The sequence below is a fragment of the Tamandua tetradactyla genome, chromosome 4, assembly GCF_023851605.1.
Source record: "Tamandua tetradactyla isolate mTamTet1 chromosome 4, mTamTet1.pri, whole genome shotgun sequence".
NCBI classification, from domain to species: Eukaryota; Metazoa; Chordata; class Mammalia; order Pilosa; family Myrmecophagidae; genus Tamandua; species Tamandua tetradactyla.
The window spans coordinates 14,395,848-14,415,133 of NC_135330.1; the positions used below are offsets into that span (position 1 = coordinate 14,395,848).

General features: G+C 41.6%; 2 pseudogenes; one reads left to right on the top strand and one right to left on the bottom strand.

The window, feature by feature from the left end:
* Positions 1-963: 963 nt before the first annotated feature.
* Positions 964-13,275, bottom strand: LOC143680171 (retinol dehydrogenase 10 pseudogene; annotated as a pseudogene).
* On the top strand, positions 1,813-4,081 carry LOC143678865 (insulin-like growth factor 2 mRNA-binding protein 1 pseudogene; annotated as a pseudogene).
* Positions 13,276-19,286: the final 6,011 nt, after the last annotated feature.

Sequence of the window (19,286 nt, forward strand, 5' to 3'; positions counted from 1 at the left end):
ATGATATACATTTGGATACAGAGGTAGAAGTTCACTTTTGCAATGTTTCACTAATACACATACACCAAATTCAAGGCACAAAGTAATTTGCTTTACAATAAAATACTGTAGAAATGTCATTTGCTGTTCTAAAACAATGTAAATACAACTTTAAAAAGAATCTTTGCACCCTTCCATACATACTCCACAAATAAGATTTACCCCCTCCCTATTCATACTTGGCACAAAAATGGGGACTTTTCTATGTAGAAACTCCCATTTTCAGAAACTGTTTCTTTGCAGAGGTGCTGTGTATTCTAGATAGAATCCATACAAAGAAATGAAACAGCAACTTCCTGAGGAACCGGCACTTTCTATATGCAGGAAGGAAATGTAGGGTGGTTCAGGGTAATCAGGTTTCCAGAGAGAGAGATACTTAATGAAATATTTCAAAGATATTATTAAAAATTCAGCCAAAGCTTTAACTATTATGACTTTAGGGAAAGGACCTGATCAGGTTTACTGTAACACTCAAACATCATTTACTTCAAATTAATGGAGATTTCAAAGTTACTTTTCAAAAGGTGTGAACATCCAGACATCATGAAAAAGCCACACAGGCTTTGTGAAACTGAAACTTAGAAAACACGAGAAAATATAGCAAGGATGTCCATTGGCTAGAGTTTGACTATAAGAATTAATAAACTATAGGAATTAAGAAAAATCACACATGAAGCACAACTGTAGTTATTCTCCAGGCTTTCTTTTCATTAAAAAAAATAATGGTAGTCTGAAGATATCACACAGTGCATGTCTAAAGACCTAACTGGTTTTAGGGGTCTGTCTAAAAGGGTCCCATGGGCAATAACTTAAGTTCATGTTTGCTGATCGCATTTTACCAATACTCTAGTTAGTTAATTTACACTTTTTTTTTTTTAAGTTGATTAAGAAAAAAGTCAACAGGGGTTCAGAATCCAGAGAATGTCAGTAATGCTGGTATGCACTGGACTGAAACATTTTTATCTTCTGATGCAACTGATATTCCATGCAAAGAGATTCTTGGGTTCCAGTTTTTGCTTCCTTATTATCAGTGGCTTGTTTTCTTTGAGCAATAAAGGGTGCATACCCTTGCCCGCTCCTGGGGACCGACACACGCACACAACTGCTTCAAAACGGGGGGTGCTCTTCATGAAGTGCACAGTGTACCTGAGTCAGGGGGTGCAGACGGGGCTGTCAGCAGGGGCGGCCCCCCTGGCCTGGTTCATGTAATCAGCCTTTAAGGGTGGCAGGAAAGACTCAATCTTTTTCCTGATTCTGCAGCCTCAGAACATGCTGGGGTCGACGAGGTAAGAGCAAACCTATAGGTTTTTGTTGCTGTTTGTTTTTAATATTTTTATTGTAAGCCTTAACAAACAAACATACAAACATTCTTGGCATACAAACGTTCCATACATCGTGTACAATCAATGGCTCACAATATCATCACATAGTTGTGTATTCATCACCATGATCATTTTTTTGAACATTTGCATCTCTCCAGAAAAAAAGAAAAAATTCATACATACCATGCCCCTTACCCCTCCCTCGCGTTGACCACTAGTAGTTCCATCTACTCAATTAATCATAACTTTTGTTTCCCCTATTATTTATTTTTTATCCATATTTTTAACTGGTAAGTTTATACCATAGGTAAAAGGAGCATCAATCAGGATTTCACAATCACACAGTCACATTGCAAAATCTATATCATTATACAATCATCTTCAAGAAACATGGCTAGAGACATGTGACACACCAGTCCGCTCGAAGGGGTTTCGGACCCAAGGAAAGGAAATGACCAGCCGCCGAGTCCTGCATGTCCGATCGCCGCAGACACTTCTCCCCGGCTCTCTCCGCACTCTCCCACGCCCTTTCCCGCCCCCGGGCGCCCTCCCCGCCCTGGGCTCGCGACAACTTAAGAGTTGGGTGCAAAGAAAGTTTGCGTTCCGCCGGCGGATCTCCTCATCTCTCGGCCTGGGAGGCTCGCGGTCCGCGCTTGCTCGGGTCCGGCCTTGCCGGAGACGGCGTCCTGCCGCGAGACAGCCACCGTGAACAAGCTTTGTCGGCAACCTAAACGAGAGCGTGACCTCCGCCGGCTTGGAGAAAGTGTCTGCGGAGCACAAGATCTCCTACAGCGGCCAGTTCTTGGTCAAATCCGGCTACGCATTCGTGGTCTGCCTCGACCAGCCCTGGGCGATGAAGGCCATCAAAACTTTCTCTGGGAAAGTAGAACTACAAGGAGATTGAGCACTCCCTCCCCAAAAAGCAAAGGAGTTGGAAAATTCAGATCCGAAATATTCCACCCCAGCTCCGATGGGAAGACCTGGACAGCTTGCTGGCTCAATACGGTACAGTAGAGAACTGCTAGCAAGTGGACACGAGTGAGATGGCCGTGGTGAATGTCACCTATTCCACCTGGGAGCAGACCAGGCAAGCCATCATGAAGCCGAATGGCCACCAGTTGGAAAACCATGCCCTGAAGGTCTCCTCCACTCCTGATGAGCAGATAGCACAGGGTCCTGAAAATGGGTGCGGAGGAGGCTTTGGCTCCTGGGGTCAGCCCCGCCAGGGCTCACCTGTGGTAGCGGGGACCCCAGCCAAGTAGATATCCCCCTGCGGCTCCAGGTACCTACACAGTATGTGGGTGCCATCATTGGCAAGGAGGGTGCCACCATCCGCAACATCACAAACAGACCCAATCCAAGATAGATGCGCACAGGAAGGAGAATGCAGGTGCAGCTGAGAAGGCCATCAGTGTGCACTCGACTCCCGAGGGCTGGTCCTCTGCCTGTAAAATGATCTTGGAGATTATGCATAAGGAGGCAAAGGACACCAAAACGGTTGTCGAGGTTCCCCTGAAGATCTTGGCTCATAATAACTTTGTGGGGCGTCTGATTAACAAGGAGGGGTGTAACTTGAAGAAGGTGGAACAGGACACGGACTTGAAAATCACCATCTGCTCGTTGCAGGACCTCACCCTGTACAACCCGAGAGGACCATCACCGTGCAGGGGGCCATTGAGAACTACAGTAGGGCTGAGCAGGAGATCATGAAGAAAGTCAGAGAGACCTATGAAAATGACGTGGCAGCCATGAGTCTGCAGTCTCACCTGATCCCTGGCCTGAACCTGGCGGCTGGAGGTCTTTTCCCAGCCTCATCCAGTGCAGTTCCAGCACCTCCCAGCAGTGTCACTGGAGCCACCCCCTACAGCTCCTTTATGCAGGCTCCCAAGCAGGAGATAGTGCAGGTATTCATTCCTGCCAGGCAGTGGGTGCCATCATTGGCAAGAAGAGCAGCACATCAAGCAGCTCTCCCAGTTTGCCAGTGCCTCCATCAAGATTGCTCCTCCTAAAACTCCTGACTCCAAAGTTCAAATGGTCATCATCACTGGACCTCCAGAGGCCCAATTCAAGGCTCAGGGAAGTATCTATGGCAAACTCAAGGAGGAGAACTTCTTTGGCCCTAAGGAAGGAGTGATGTTGGAGACCCATATCCAGGTGCCAGCGTCAGCAGCCGGTAGGGTCATTGGCAAAGGTGGCAAAAAGGGGAACGAATTGCAAAATTTAACAGCAGCTGAGGTAGTGGTGCCAAGAGACGAGGCCCTTGATGAGAACGACCAGGTCATTGTCAAGATCATTGGACATTTCTGGGCCAGCCAGATGGCTCAGCAGAAGAGCCGAGATATTCTGGCTCAAGTTAAGTAGCAGCACCGGAAGGGACAGAGTAACCAGGCCCAGGCATGGAAGAAGTGACCAGCTACTAAACATCTCATCAACTGCAGGACAACAGGCGGAAATGGAGAGGCACACACAACCCGGGCCTGAGAATGAGTGGGAATCGGGGATACTTAAGTCGGGCTGTCGATCAGGTTTGCCCACGTGCTTGAGAAAGATGTTCCAGTGAGGAACCCTGATCTCTCAGCCTCAAACACTGCCCACCCCTTGGGTTATCGCCATTGAAATTCTAGCTACGGAGAATCTGAATATTACTATAAATGAGCTAGACTTAACAGACATTTATAGGACATTACATCCCACAACAGCAGGATACACCTTTTTCTCAAGTGCTCATGGATCATTCTCAAAGATAGACCATATGCTGGGTCACAAAGCAAGTCTTAACAAATTTAAAAAGATTGAAATCATACACAACACTTTCTCAGATCATAAAGGAATGAAGTTGGAAATCAATAATAGGCGGAGTGCCAGAAAGTTCACAAATACGTGGAGGCTCAACAACACACTCTTAAACAACAAGTGGGTCAAAGAAGAAATTGCAAGAGAAATTAGTAAATACCTCGAGGCGAATGAAAATGAAAACACAACATATCAAAACTTATGGGACGCAGCAAAGGCAGTGCTAAGAGGGAAATTTATTGCCCTAAATGCCTATATCAGAAAAGAAGAAAAGGCAAAAATGCAGGAATTAACTGTCCACTTGGAAGAACTGGAGAAAGAACAGCAAACTAATCCCAAAGCAAGCAAAAGGAAAGAAATAACAAAGATTAGAGCAGAAATAAATGAAATCGAAAACATGAAAACAATAGAGAAAATCAATAAGACCAGAAGTTGGTTCTATGAGAAAATCAATAAGATTGGTGGGCCCTTAGCAAGATTGACAAAAAGAAGAAGAGAGAGGATGCAAATAAATAAGATCAGAAATGGAAGAGGAGACATAACTACTGATCTCACAGAAATAAAGGAGGTAATAACAGGATACTATGAACAACTTTATGCTAATAAATACAACAATTTAGATGAAATGGACGGGTTCCTGGAAAGACATGAACAACTAACTTTGACTCAAGAAGAAATAGACGACCTCAACAAACCAATCACAAGTAAAGAAATTGAATTAGTCATTCAAAAACTTCCTAAAAAGAAAAGTCCAGGACCAGACGGCTTCACATGTGAATTCTATCAAACATTCCAGAAAGAATTAGTACCAACTCTCCTCAAACTCTTCAAAAAAATCAAAGTGGAGGGAAAACTACCTATTTCATTCTATGAAGCCAACATCACCCTCATACTAAAACCAGGCAAAGATAGTACAAAAAAAGAAAACTACAGACCAATCTCTCTAATGAATATAGATGCAAAAATCCTCAATAAAATTCTAGCAAATCGAATCCAACAACACATTAAAAGAATTATACATCATGACCAAGTAGGATTCATCCCAGGTATGCAAGGATGGTTCAACATAAGAAAATCAATTAATGTAATACACCATATCAACAAATCAAACCAGAAAAATCACATGATCATCTCAATTGATGCAGAGAAGGCATTTGACAAGATTCAACATCCTTTCCTGTTGAAAACACTTCAAAAGATAGGAATTCAAGGGAACTTCCTTAAAATGATAGAGGGAATATATGAAAAACCCACAGCTAATATCATCCTCAATGGGGAAGAATTGAAAACTTTCCCCCTAAGATCAGGAACAAGACAAGGATGTCCACTATCACCACTATTATTCAACATTGTGTTGGAGGTTCTAGACAGAGCAATTAGGCAAGAAAAAGAAATACAAGGCATCAAAATTGGAAAGGAAGAAGTAAAACTATCACTGTTTGCAGACGATATGATACTATACGTCGAAAACCCGGAAAAATCCACAACAAAACTACTAGAGCTAATAAATGAGTACAGCAAAGTAGGTTACAAGATCAACATTCAAAAATCTGTAGCATTTCTATACACTAGTAATGAACAAGCTGAGGGGGAAATCAAGAAACGAATCCCATTTACAATTGCAACTAAAAGAATAAAATACCTAGGAATAAATTTAACTAAAGAGACAAAAAACCTATATAAAGAAAACTACAAAAAACTGCTAAAAGAAATCACAGAAGACCTAAATAGATGGAAGGGCATACCGTGTTCATGGATTGGAAGACTAAATATAGTTAAGATGTCAATCCTACCTAAATTGATTTACAGATTCAATGCAATACCAATCAAAATCCCAACAACTTATTTTTCAGAAATAGAAAACCAATAAGAAAATTTATCTGGAAGGGCAGGGTGCCCCAAATTGCTAAAAACATCTTGAGGAAAAAAAACGAAACTGGAGGTCTCACGCTGCCTGACTTTAAGGCATATTATGACACCACAGTGGTCAAAACAGCATGGTATTGGCATAAAGATAGATATATCGACCAATGGAATCGAATAGAGTGCTCAGATATAGACCCTCTCATCTATGGACATTTGATCTTTGATAAGGCAGTCAAGCCAACTCACCTGGGACAGAACAGTCTCTTCAATAAATGGTGCCTAGAGAACTGGATATCCATATGCAAAAGAATGAAAGAAGACCCGTATCTCACACCCTATACAAAAGTTAACTCAAAATGGATCAAAGATCTAAACATTAGGTCTAAGACCATAAAACAGTTAGAGGAAAATGTAGGGAGATATCTTATGAAACTTACAATTGGAGGCGGTTTTATGGACCTTAAACCTAAAGCAAGAGCACTGAAGAAGGAAATAAATAAATGGGAGCTCCTCAAAATTAAACACTTTTGTGCATCAAAGAACTTCATCAAGAAAGTAGAAAGACAGCCTACACAACAGGAGACAATATTTGGAAATGACATATCAGATAAAGGTCTAGTATCCAGAATTTATAAAGAGATTGTCCAACTCAACAACAAAAAGATAGCCAACCCAATTACAAAATGGGAAAAAGACTTGAACAGACACCTCTCAGAAGAGGAAATACAAATGGCCAAAAGGCACATGAAGAGATGCTCAATGTCCCTGGCCATTAGAGAAATGCAAATCAAAACCACAATGAGATATCACCTCACACCCACCAGAATGGCCATTATCAACAAAACGGAAAATGACAAGTGCTGGAGAGGATGCGGAGAAAGAGGCACACTTATCCACTGTTGGTAGGAATGTCAAATGGTGCAACCACAGTGGAAGGCAGTTTGGCGGTTCCTCAAAAAGCTGAATATAGAATTGCCATACGACCCAGCAATACCATTGCTGGGTATCTACTGAAAGGACTTAAGGGCAAAGACACAAACAGACATTTGCACACCAATGTTTATAGCAGCGTTATTTACAATTGCAAAGAGATGGAAACAGCCAAAATGTCCATCAACAGACGAGTGGCTAAACAAACTGTGGTATATACATACGATGGAATATTATGCAGCTTTAAGACAGAATAAACTTATGAAGCATGTTATAACATGGATGGACCTTGAGAACATTATGCTGAGTGAGTCTAGCCAAAAACTAAAGGACAAATACTATATGGTCCCACTGATGTGAACCGACATTCGAGAATAAACTTGGAATATGTCATTGGTAACAGAGTCCAGCAGGAGTTAGAAACAGGGTAAGATAATGGGTAATTGGAGCTGAAGGGATACAGACTGTGCAACAGGACTAGATACAAAAACTCAAAAATGGACAGCATAATAATACCTAATTGTAAAGTAATCATGTTAAAACACTGAATGAAGCTGCATCTGGACTATAGGTTTTTTTTTTATCTGTCTGTTTGTTTGTTTGTTTGTCTTTTTTTTGTACTATTATTATTATTTTTATTTTTTTTTCTGTATATTAACATTCTATATCTTTTTCTGTTGTTTTGCTAGTTCTTCTTCTAAATCGGTGCAAATGTACTAAGAAATGATGATCATGCATCTATGTGATGATGTTAATAATTACTGATCGCATATGTAGAATGGAATGATTTCTAAATGTTGGGTTAATTTCTTTTTTTTTCTTTAATTAATAAAAAAAAACAAAACAAAAAAACCCAAACTTTAAACCTGAAACACACAATGAAGTTAAGAATGCTGACTAGCAGAACTAAAAAAAAAAAAAATTCTAGCTCAGGGTGTGTTGTAGTTTGGTAGCTGCCGGAATGCAACACACCAGAGACGAATTGGCTTTCAATAAAAGGGGGTTTATTTTGTTAGTTCTTCAGAGGAAAGGCAGCTAACTTTCCACTGAGGTTCTTGCTTACGTCGGAAGGCTCAGGGTGAACTCTGCCGGCCTTCTCTGCAGGCCTCTGGGTTCCAACAACTTTTCCCCGGGTGATTCCTTTCTGCATCTCCAAAGGCCTGGGCTGAGCTGAGAGTGCTGAGATGAAGAATGCTGAGCTGCTTGGGCTGTGCTGCATTGAGCTCTTTCATTTAAGCACCAGCCAATTAAGTCAAAATCATTCATTGCAGCAGACACGCCTCCTAACCGACTGCAGATGTAATGAGCAACAGATGAGGTTCACATACCATTGGCTCATGTCCGCAGCAACAGAACTAGGTGCCTTCACCTGGCCAAGCTGACAACTGAATCTAACCACCACAGGGTGCTTTTAAACGTGGATTGTTTTAGTAAGTTCTCCAGGCCACCGAAAGGATGGTCAAACCCCGGTGGGAAGAGAAATAAATTTCCCTTCTAGTTAAAAAAAAAAAAAAAGTAAAGAAACATGGCTACTGGAACACAGCTTTACATTTTCAGGTACTTCCCTCTAGCCACTTCACTACACCATAAACTAAAAAGGGATATCTAAATAATGCATAAGAATAACCTCCAGGATAACCTCTTGACTCTGAAATCTCTCAACCGCTGACACTTTATTCTGTCTCATTTCTCCCTTTCTCCTTTTGGTCGAGAAGGTTTTCTCAATCCCTTGATGCCGAATCCCAGCTCATCCCAGGATTTCTGTCCCATGTTTCCAGGGAGATTTATACCCCTTGGAGTCATGTCCCACATAGAGGGAGGAGGGCAGTGAGTTCGCTGGCCTGTCAGCTTAGGGAGAGAGACCAGACCTGAGCAACAAAAGAGGTTCTCTGGGGGTATTGCTTAGGCCTAATTTTAAGTAGGCTCAGCCTATCTTTTGCAGGAATAAATTTCATAAGGGTGAACCTCAAGATTGACAACCTATTGATTTGGTTGTCCCCACTGCTTGGGAGAATATCAGGAATTCTCCAAATGGGGAAGTTGAATTTTTCCCCCTTTCTCGCCATTCCCCCAAATGGACTTCTCAAATACTTCTTTATTCACCATTCAAATTACTCTGGGATTTATCAGGGCATCACACTAACCTGGACAAACCAACAAAATCTTATGTCCGATTCAAGGTTCCATGAACTTATGGTGTTCAATTAAACTGACCATTCCAGTTAAATTAGGAAATGCACTAGTCAAAATACATATTTTGCACCAAATAAACATTTCTCCCTTTAGTCTCACATGGAAGGTGAAGTTTTAAAATATAAGTAACCATTTATTTTCAACACTCTGCAATACTGACATTCCTTTGTTCTTCCTCATACAAAAACATTTTTAAATTTGTACATTTAACCACCATCATTGTACACTCTAGGAATTCCTAAATTAGACTATCTCAGTCTTTATCATCTATCTTTCCTTCTGGTTTCATATGTGCCCTCAGCCCTTCTCCCTCTACCATTCTCACATTCAGCTTCATTCAGGGTACTTAAATTATTGTGCTACAATCAGGTAATATTGTGCTATCCATTTCTGAATTTTTACAATCAGTCCCATTGCACAAACTATATCCCTTCAGCTCCACTTACCCGATCTCTGCCCTATTTCTATCTCCTGATTTTCTGTGTTCTTAACTGAAATTCTCCAAGTTCATTTATTAATGTTAGTTCATATCAGTGAGACCGTACAGCATTTGCCCTTTTGTTTCTGGCTAATTTCACTCAGCATAATGTCTTCAAGATCCATCCATGTTGCTACATGCTGCATGACTTTTTTTATTCTGTCTTACAACTGTATAATATTCCATTGTATGCATATACCACAGTTCGTTTAGCCACTCATCCCTTGATGGACATTTGGGCTGTTTCCATCTCTTGGCAATTGTAAATAATGCTGCTATAAGCATAGGTATGCAAATGTCCCTTTGTGTCTTTGCCCTCAGGTCCTTTGAATAGATACCTAGAAATGGGATTGCTGGATCATATGGCAAGTCCATACTTAGCTTCCTGAGGAACCACCATGACTTTCACAGCAGTTTTTATATTTTACATTCCCACCAACAGTGACTAAGTGTGCCTCTGTCTACACATCCTCTCTGCACTTATGGTTTCCTGTTTTTTTGGTATTGGCTATTCTGATGGGTGAGAGATGATAATGCATTGTGGTTTTGATTTGCATTTCCCTCATAGCAAGTGAAATTGAGCATCTTTTCATGTGCCTTTTAGCCATTTGATTTCCTCTTCTGAGAAGAGTCTGTTCATGACTTTTGCTCATTTTTAAATTGGGTTGTTGTATTTTTGTTGTTGAGTTAAGAATCTCTCTATAAATTCTGGATACTAAACCCTTACCTGATATGTGGTTTCCAAATATTGTCTCGCATTGCTTAGGCCTTCTTACTTTCTTGGCAAAGTTCTTTGATGCACAGGAGTGTTTAGTTTTGAGGAGCTCCCATTTATCTATTTTTCTTTCTTCAATGTTCGTGCTTCGGGTGTTAAGATCTAGGAAACTGCCTCCTATTACAAGTTTTATAAGATATCTCTCTATATTTTCTTCTAAAAGTTTTATAGTCTTAGCTCTAACCTTTAGGTCTTTGATGCATTTTTGAGTTAATTTTTGTATAAGGTGTAAGATATGGATCCTCTTTCATTCTTTTGCTTATGTATATCCAGTTCTCTAGGCACCATTTATTGAAGAGACTGTCCTGTCCTAGGTGAGTTGGCTTGACTGCCTTATCAAAGATCAATTGTCCATAGACGAGAGGGTCTATATCTGAACACCCTATTCAATTCCATTGATCAGTATTTCTATCTCTATGCCAGTACCATGCTGTTTTGACCACTGTAGTGTCATAATATGCCTTAAAGTCAGGTAGTGTGAGACCTCCCACTTCATTTTTCTTCCTCAAGATATTTTTAGCTATTCAGGGCACCCTGCCCTTCCAAATAAATTTGCTAATTGTTTTTTCTATTTCTGCAAAGTAAGTTTTTGGGATTTTAATTGGTATTGCATTGAATCTATAAATCAATTTAGGTAGAATTGGCATCTTAACTATGTTTAGTCTTCCAATCCATGAACATGGTAGCCTGTTGTAGTTTGTTAGCTGCTGGAATACAATATATCAGGAACAGAATGGCTTTTAAAAGTGGAATTTAATAAGTTGCTAGTTTACAGTTCTAAGGCCAAGAAATGTCCCACTTCAAACGAGTCTATAGAAATGTCCAATCTAAGGCATCCAGGAAAAGATTCATTGGTTCAAGAAGGCTGATGAAGTTCAGGGTTTCTCTCTCAAGTGAGAAGGCACACGGTGAACACAGTCAGAGTTTCTCTCTCATCTGGAAAGGCACTTGGTGAACACAGTCAGGGTTCCTCTCTCATCTGGAAATGCACATGGCGAACATGACGTCATCTGCTGGTTTCTTCTCCTGGCTTCCTGTTTCATGAAGCTCCCCGAGAGACATTTTCTTTCTTTGTCTCCAAAGGTCGCTGGCTGGTAGACTCTGCTTCTTGAAGCTATGTCGTTCTGTTCTGCTCTCTCTGAATCTCTTATTCTCCAAAATGTTTCCTCTTTTATCGGACTGCAGAAACTAATCAAGACCCACCCAAATGGGTGGAGATACGCCTCTACCTAATCCAGTTTAACAACCACTCAATTAAATCACATCTCCAGGGAGATGATCTGATTACAGTTTCAAACATACAAAACTGAATAGGAATTAGAAGAAACGGCTGCCTTTACAAATGGGATTAGGATTAAAACATGGCTTTTCTAGGGTACATGCATCATTTCAAACCAGCACAAATTGTAAATGGAATTTTTTCCCGATTTCCTCCTCAGATTGCTCATTATTAGTGTATAGAAACACTACTACTGATTTTTGAGTGTTGATCTTGTACCTGCCACTTTGCTGTACTCATTTATTAGCTCTAGTAGCTTTGTTGTGGGTTTTGGGGGGCTTTTGACATATAATATCACATCATCTAGAAACAGTGAGAGTTTTACTTCTTTTTGAATTTGGATGCCTTGTATTTCTTTTTCTTGTCTAATTGCTCTGGCTAGAACTTCTAACACAATGTGAATAACAATAGTGACAGTGGACATCCTTGTCTTGTTCCTGATCTTAGGGAGAAAACTCTGTCTTTCCCCATTGAGGAAACCCACAATGCCAAATTTGCTGGCACAATAATCCTTAACTCCAGGAATACTGAGCAATTCTGAGGAATTTGTAACATTTTCTATATGACTATGATTGGTCTCCAGCATTGTAGGAAGGAAAACCTTAGTGGTCCAGAAGTGTGTGTGCAATTGACCATCATAGTTTCTCAATGAGCTCATCAGGACATTCTAGAAGGTGATGCTCAGAGACCAAATCCACATTATTGAGCAGGACTATGATTTGCCAAGCTCCTTGTGGATATTTTCAGGTCTCAGGTAGATATTCTCTTTTTCCCCACATCGCAGGTGTATGTAAAAACCTCTTTTTGTTGCTCTTGATCCTTGCCGTGGGATGTTTTGTCTTCTGCCTGCCTGGCCAGTGGTCAGGAGAGTGCCGGCCACTGTGTCCATCTTCTGCTAGCCATCCTGTCTAAGATCATTCTTGGTACATATACCTCTGAGACAAACCTAGTCTTCCTTGGTCCCTATCCACAAATGATCTATCCTAGATATCTCTCCTTCTTTTCCCTTCCACATTCCCTTCTCCCCCTCCTACTGTTTATTATAATCAAAGTTAAGGAAAGGAGAAGAGGACTGTGGGTCAAGAGAGAGGACCAGTGTCACACTGAAGATTTGAAATAATTAAACAAAATGATGGCTTTCAATTGAGCTTGTGTTGCTGAGAAATGACCTCTATACATTGAAACCAGAAGCCAGATACTCGAAAATCAAGCAGAGAACAATATATCCCCTACACATGCCACTGCCACTTCTAGTATTTGCCCTTCCCTTCTTGATTCAAGATTACAGAAGTTGAAACCATACAGCAGCTATGAATAGCAAGCAAGGGACAATGTCCCTGGAAGGTATCCAATATCCCAAAGCTCATCGACGTGTAACAAGCCCATGGCTACAGGACATTGGGAGGACTGAACAGCAGTTCAAGGATGTTTTTTGTCCTTGGGGCTTTTCTGGGAGAAGGGTTTTTACTTCTCTGCCTGATGCCAGAGAGAAAGGACCGTTGACTGTTGCATTTGGCATCTGTTCTGAGTGAAATAAAGCGCTGGTAGTGACCTTTTGTCCTGACCTTATCGGTAGATAAAAGGCTAACCTCTTTGCCATTCCTGGTGTGTGTCCAATGTGTACTGGGAAAACAGTAGTATTCCCTGTTCCTTCATTGCATGGATATGAGTATTCCTGGTTCCACTGCATGGAGCATGTGCTGGTTTGAAAGGATGTATGTCTCCTAGAAAAGCCATGTTTTAATCAAAATCCCATTTTGTAAAAAATGGGATTTTTTTTTTTTTAATAAGGCAGAATAATCCCTATTCAATATTGTATGTTTGAATCTGTAATGAGATCATCTCCCTGGAGATGTAACCCAATCAAGAGTGGTTGTTAAATTGGATTAGGTGACAACATGTCTTCACCCATTTGGGTGGGTCTTGATTAGTTTCTGGAGTCCTATAAAAGAGGAAACATTTTGGAGAATGAGAGATGCAGAGAGAGCAGAGCAGAATGACATAGCCATGAGAAGCAGAGTCCACCAGCCAGCGACCTTTGGAGACAAAAAAGGAAAATGCCTCCGGGGGAACTTCATGAAACAGGTAGCCAGGAGAAGAAACTAGCAGATGACACCGTGTTCACCATGCACACTTCCAGATGAGAGCGGAACCCTGAGCATTTCCAGATGAGAGAAAAACTCTGACTGTGTTTGCCATGTGCCCTTCCACTTGAGAGAGAAACACTGAATTTCATCAGCCTTCTTGAACCAAAGTATCTTTCCCTGGATGCCTTAGACTGGACATTTCTATAGACTTACTTTAATTGGGACATTTTCTTGACCTTAGAACTGTAAACTACCAATTTATTAAATTTCCCTTTTTAAAAGTCATTCTGTTTCTGGTATATTGCATTCCAGCAGCTAGCAAACTAGAACAGAGCTTATCTGACGTTTTTTGTTTTTTGTTTTGCCACAATGACCTGGAGAATAGTTCTAAAATTATTTTCCTTTCATTATCTCTCTCTCTTTTTTTTTTTGTATGCTGTATGCTGGAGGTCACATTTCATTCCTTTTCCATGTCCCTTCACTATCTCTTGCTCTAAAAGTGATATCCCCATACATACTTTTATGAAAAAAGCGTGGTAGCAAAAATATAGTCTGTTGCTTTTGGAAAGAGAGTTCTGACTGTGGAAAAGAGGTATATCCATATTTGGCTGAACATTGGTAGTTCTCAATAAAGGATCTGAAAGCTGGTTTCCCTCCGCTGGGCTGCTGGCCCCTGGTGGGGGGTGTTGGAATTGAGTTTCTCTGGTGTGTCTGTAACTGCTCCCTGCGGCCCTTGGCTTGGACAGGCATCTCCCCATGGAGGTCCTGGGCTGAGTTTGTCTCTTCTCCTTGGGGACCAGAACCCTGTTTTTCTCCTCTGTCCCTCAATACCTTGATTTGTAGAGCAAAAACTTGGTATGTGCTCTCATAAACAGCTTTGAAGAAGAGAAATGCATGAGAAACAGTCAAGGAAGATGACAATGCACTTATTGCATCTATGTCACTAATATCCCTTTTGGCGCTTTTTCGGTTTTATAGGATTGACAGGGATGGATTACCTTCCTGACAAAAGTGGAAAAGTTCTGTAGACCTGAGTGGGGATATACTTTTGAATGTTTTCAAAGCCCAAACTTGGAAGATGAAAGTCTTGGGCCATTTAGGCAGCCAAAGGGACAAGGATCCTGCTGTCTGGACAAGCTTGTTCTCCTAAGCTCAGGGACTTGGTGTCATTCCGGCTGGTGACCTTGGCCTCCCCTTGATCTTGCCTCATGTTAGAGCCAACTTTTCGCACTTACATCTCTTCGATCCTTTACTCTTGCACCTAGTCCGTGACTTAAAGTCCATTTCAGAAGCTGCTCTTCGTGCCCACACCTTTGCCTCTCTCTCTCCACCCCTCTGGCCCTTGCCGAGTTTTCCTTATTTCTGGAGTCGTTGGCGGTGGGAGTGGCTCCTAAAATTTCCCTCTCCCTTCTGTACCTCGGTCCCTGAGAACAAGTTCTCATTGGCACCACTCTCCAATGAGCTTCTGTCTACCTGTTCTTTATTATCTTCTCTCCAAATGTGGCTCCTCTGCTGTACATGCTTCTGAAATTTGAGGGATTGAGAATCCTGGAGGTTTGTTTCTCCTATTAAGATGGCGATCACTGGTGCCTACTTTTCTTTTTTTTTTTGGTGGGGGGTGGTGGTGGCACTGACTGCAGATGGCCAGAAACTCAACCTGTTCACAAGGCTGCAGAACACGCTTTCTCCTTCCCTCCGTGGTTGCTTCTCTCCTACAGCCATTGGTCTAGGGTGCATTGACAGTCCTCCCCTTCCTCCCAGCAGAATGTTTTTTCCCCAACGCTTTGTAAAAATAATAATAATGACCTTCATCATTCTCCAATAACCTAGATCTTCAAGAATGAAGCAAGAGGAGCCATGCCCACTAGACCACCTCGGACCATCCTTACCCGCACGCAATTCTCAGTTGACTTCGGTTTCATAGTTAGGGTCCTCAGGAATGCTATCCCCCCACGTTGGGCTGATTCCCTAGCCTTGTGCTGCTTTAATGGTGATAACAGTAGTATCTAAGATTTGTAAAGTCCTGAATCTGCACCAGAAGTCTGTTCTAAGCACTTTTATATATCTTGACTTATTTAATTCTTACAACTTTGTGACAAAGATTCTGCTATTTCCATTTTATAAATGAGGAAACTGAGGCACAGAGAGAGATTAAACAACTTGCCCAAAGAAAGGTAAATGAGTGATTGAGCTAGGGCCAATCTGTCTCCAGAATTTGTGCTCTTTGTATACTACCTTGCTAAGGGACTGGATAAGGGAAGGACAGCCAGCTTGGTTGTCAAGGATGCTGTCCAAACCTAGCATAGCTTGGCTTAATGTGTTAGCTTGCAAACTGCTGGATTGCAATATACCAGAAACAGACCTGCTTTTTAAAGGGGGAATTTATTAAGTTGCAAGTTTACAGTTCTAAGACCATGAAAATGTCCAAATTAGGGCAAGACTATGAAAATGTCCAAATTAACTCACCAACAAGAGGTTACTTTCACTCAAGAAAGGCTGATGAAGTTCAGGGTTTCTCTCTTAGCTGAAAGGGCACATGGCAAGGTCTGCTAGCTTTCTCTCCTGGCTTCTTGTTCATGCAGCTCCCCCGGGAGTGTTTTCCTTTTTCATCTCCAAAGGTCTCTGGCTGTGTAGGCCTTAAAGCTTTTTCCAAAATGGTTCCCTCTTAAAGGGCTCCACTAAGCAAATCCCACCTTGAAAGGGTGGAGACACATCTTTATGGAAGCCATCTAAGGGAAAGCTACCATCCACCACTGGGTGGGTCACATCTCCACGGCTAATCAGCAAGCTCCCACCCAGCAATGTTGAATGAGGATGACAGGACACGGCTTTTCTGGGCTACACAACAGATTTAAACAGGCACACTTAGTTAAAAGAAGGCAGGGCTTCCCGTAGCTGAGCTCAGGCATACCCACTTGGTCCTCATGGCCCAGACAGGGAAGATCTGGACCCTCTCTGGTCCCTCCAGATCCTGGCTGTACCTGACTGCTCTGGCTGTCCTTCCTTCCAGAATGGTCCCAGCGCTTTGATCTCATCTAGCTGCCTCCCTGGTGCTCCAGGGAGCACACGGCCAGGGTCTCTGGGACTAGTAGTGGTTGGGAGTGAAATGGAGAGAAATGGGGCTCAGCACTGTGGTAGGACTGACGTGCAGGCCTAGAAAGAAGGAAGGGTCAACAGGCTCACATTCAGAATATGAAGGGAATAAAGATGGACATGGTGAAAGGAAGCCAAACTCTAACCCATGGGAAGGCCTTAGGCTTCATTTATTTCCCTGTCAGTTCTCAACAGGAGGGTGCACTGCCCTCTAGGGGGTGTTTTTGAAATTTTCGGGAGAAGTTTTTTCATTGTCCTAATGATGGGGGCGGGGAGGGGGGATTGCTGGGCATCCTGCAATGACCAGGACTGTGCTGCATAAAAGAGAATGTTCCACAACCCAGGGGACTTTTAAAAGTCCTACTGGATATTAATGGAGGTGAACTCCTTTTACATATAAACCTTTCATTTTTTTTTTACAGTTTCAGACACTGAATGAAACTGCGGTTGAAGGAAGATTATAATTTGTTTTGTTTACACCTTTATTATTAATTGCTTACTATTTCACAAACTCACCTACCAATGACAATGCTACTGGTGGTATTTGAATCACTGATACCTCTGACCCCATCAGTTGGCATTTGTCACTGTTGCATTCGTGGTGATTCTACGTATAGTTTTGAGGCTCTGATTACCCCTGTGTTTCCAGCTTATTCATGCCTGGACATTACATATTAAAATACTTATAATTTTGTTTTAAATTAATCTCTTTTAATTTTGTCTTTGTAATATAGTTGGGGTATCACATTTACTATTTTGAAATCATGTTTATAGGTCATATTCCATATGAATTCTGTTTCAGGATGGGGAAAGGGGTACTAGGTCTAATCGGGTTGGGCACGATTGCTCTAAGCTTTGGAAAAGTCATATCTAGCATTAGCTTGAAGACTCAGGAATCTTGCCTTTTTTCTTGCCTTCTTCCCTTTTCTGTCTAAAAATGAGCCCCCAGTCCTCACTGTTAAGCTGTATGTCTACCAGGGGCTGGACTCTCAGGAAAGGATTGCAGGATAGATGGCTGGGCCTACCCTGAGAACCCAGCTCAATGCCAAGTAGGTGAAGCTTACTGAATTGTGAAGCACAGTGACACCTTGAGATGCTGGACTCCAGAGCCTTGCGCAGTGAGTCAGCCCTACTCTCTGAGCATGTGTTGCAGGAAGGGGCTTCCTACTTCCTTCAACTGAACAAGGGAAGAAAAAGGAAGTAGATGATGAGTAGAAGAGAGCATGTATGGAGCTCATCCTCTATGCCAAGTATTTTGTGACATGGATTACATATGTCCTCAATTTCTTCTTTTAAATATACCATAGCAGAGTTATTGCTGATTAAGAAAAATCCAAGTTTTTGCTGTCAAGTAATTTGTCCTAGGCCGCGTGGAGCCATAGAGGGAATTCAACCAGATGTGGTTTGATACCTGTTTTAGATTTTGCCAAAGAATAGGAGTGAGTTTATTCTCTAAACCATCCCTAATACTGATTCTTTTAGAATAAACAGAGACTTAGGCTTCTCAGAGATTCTATTAATCCTATATTGTTCACCTAAAGCAATATTAAACATTCATATACCACACACACTAGAATCAATGCTTTGCTTATGAGATACCTCTCTCTCTTTTTCTTTGTGTGTGTGTGTATCTGCTTCGTTACAGACTCCCTACTTTTGGGGGGAAAAGTGCACACATTTGCTTTGCACACAACTGGGTGGCAGCTTCCTAGAGGGAGAGTGTTCTGGTCCTTTTTCTTTCCCCTCGAGCATGAACAACTGGGTGTGAAGCGATTCAGTGAAAACTTCACTATCTCAGTGGAGCCTTGTCCAATGGACAAGAGTCTCTATTCTTCAGCAGCAATGTCTCATGTGGTGATACTGTGAACCTCTGATTCTGATACTGTGAGAACTTTGTGAGAATTACACGTTCCATATCTTCCGGGGGTACACGGGTAGTTCAGTGGTTAGAATGCCCACCCTCCATGTGGGAGACCCAGGTTCGATTCCTGGACCATGCACCTCCCCCCCCCAAAACAAAGCAAAACTGTCTTCTGGGAAGGAATATATAATATATAGATCTTGGTATAGCTTCTTTTTTTTATTCAAAAGTAATTTTATTGAGCTATATCTATACAACACACAATCCATCTAAAGTATACAATCAGAGGTTCACAGTATCACCACATGGTTGTACATTCATCTCCATGATCAATCTCAGAACATTTGTATTACTCCCCAGAAAAAGAAATAAAAAGAAAAAAGAAAACCCCAAACAACCCATCCCCCTTATCTCCATTCCCCTTACTGACCCCTAATATTACATTCTGCCTGATTTAAAGACATACAATAAAGGTAAGTTAACTAGGACAGTGTTGTCTTGTCAGCGAGATAAGATATGCAGATCAGTGGAACAGATGAAAACACTCAAAAGTAGATCCATAAAACACGG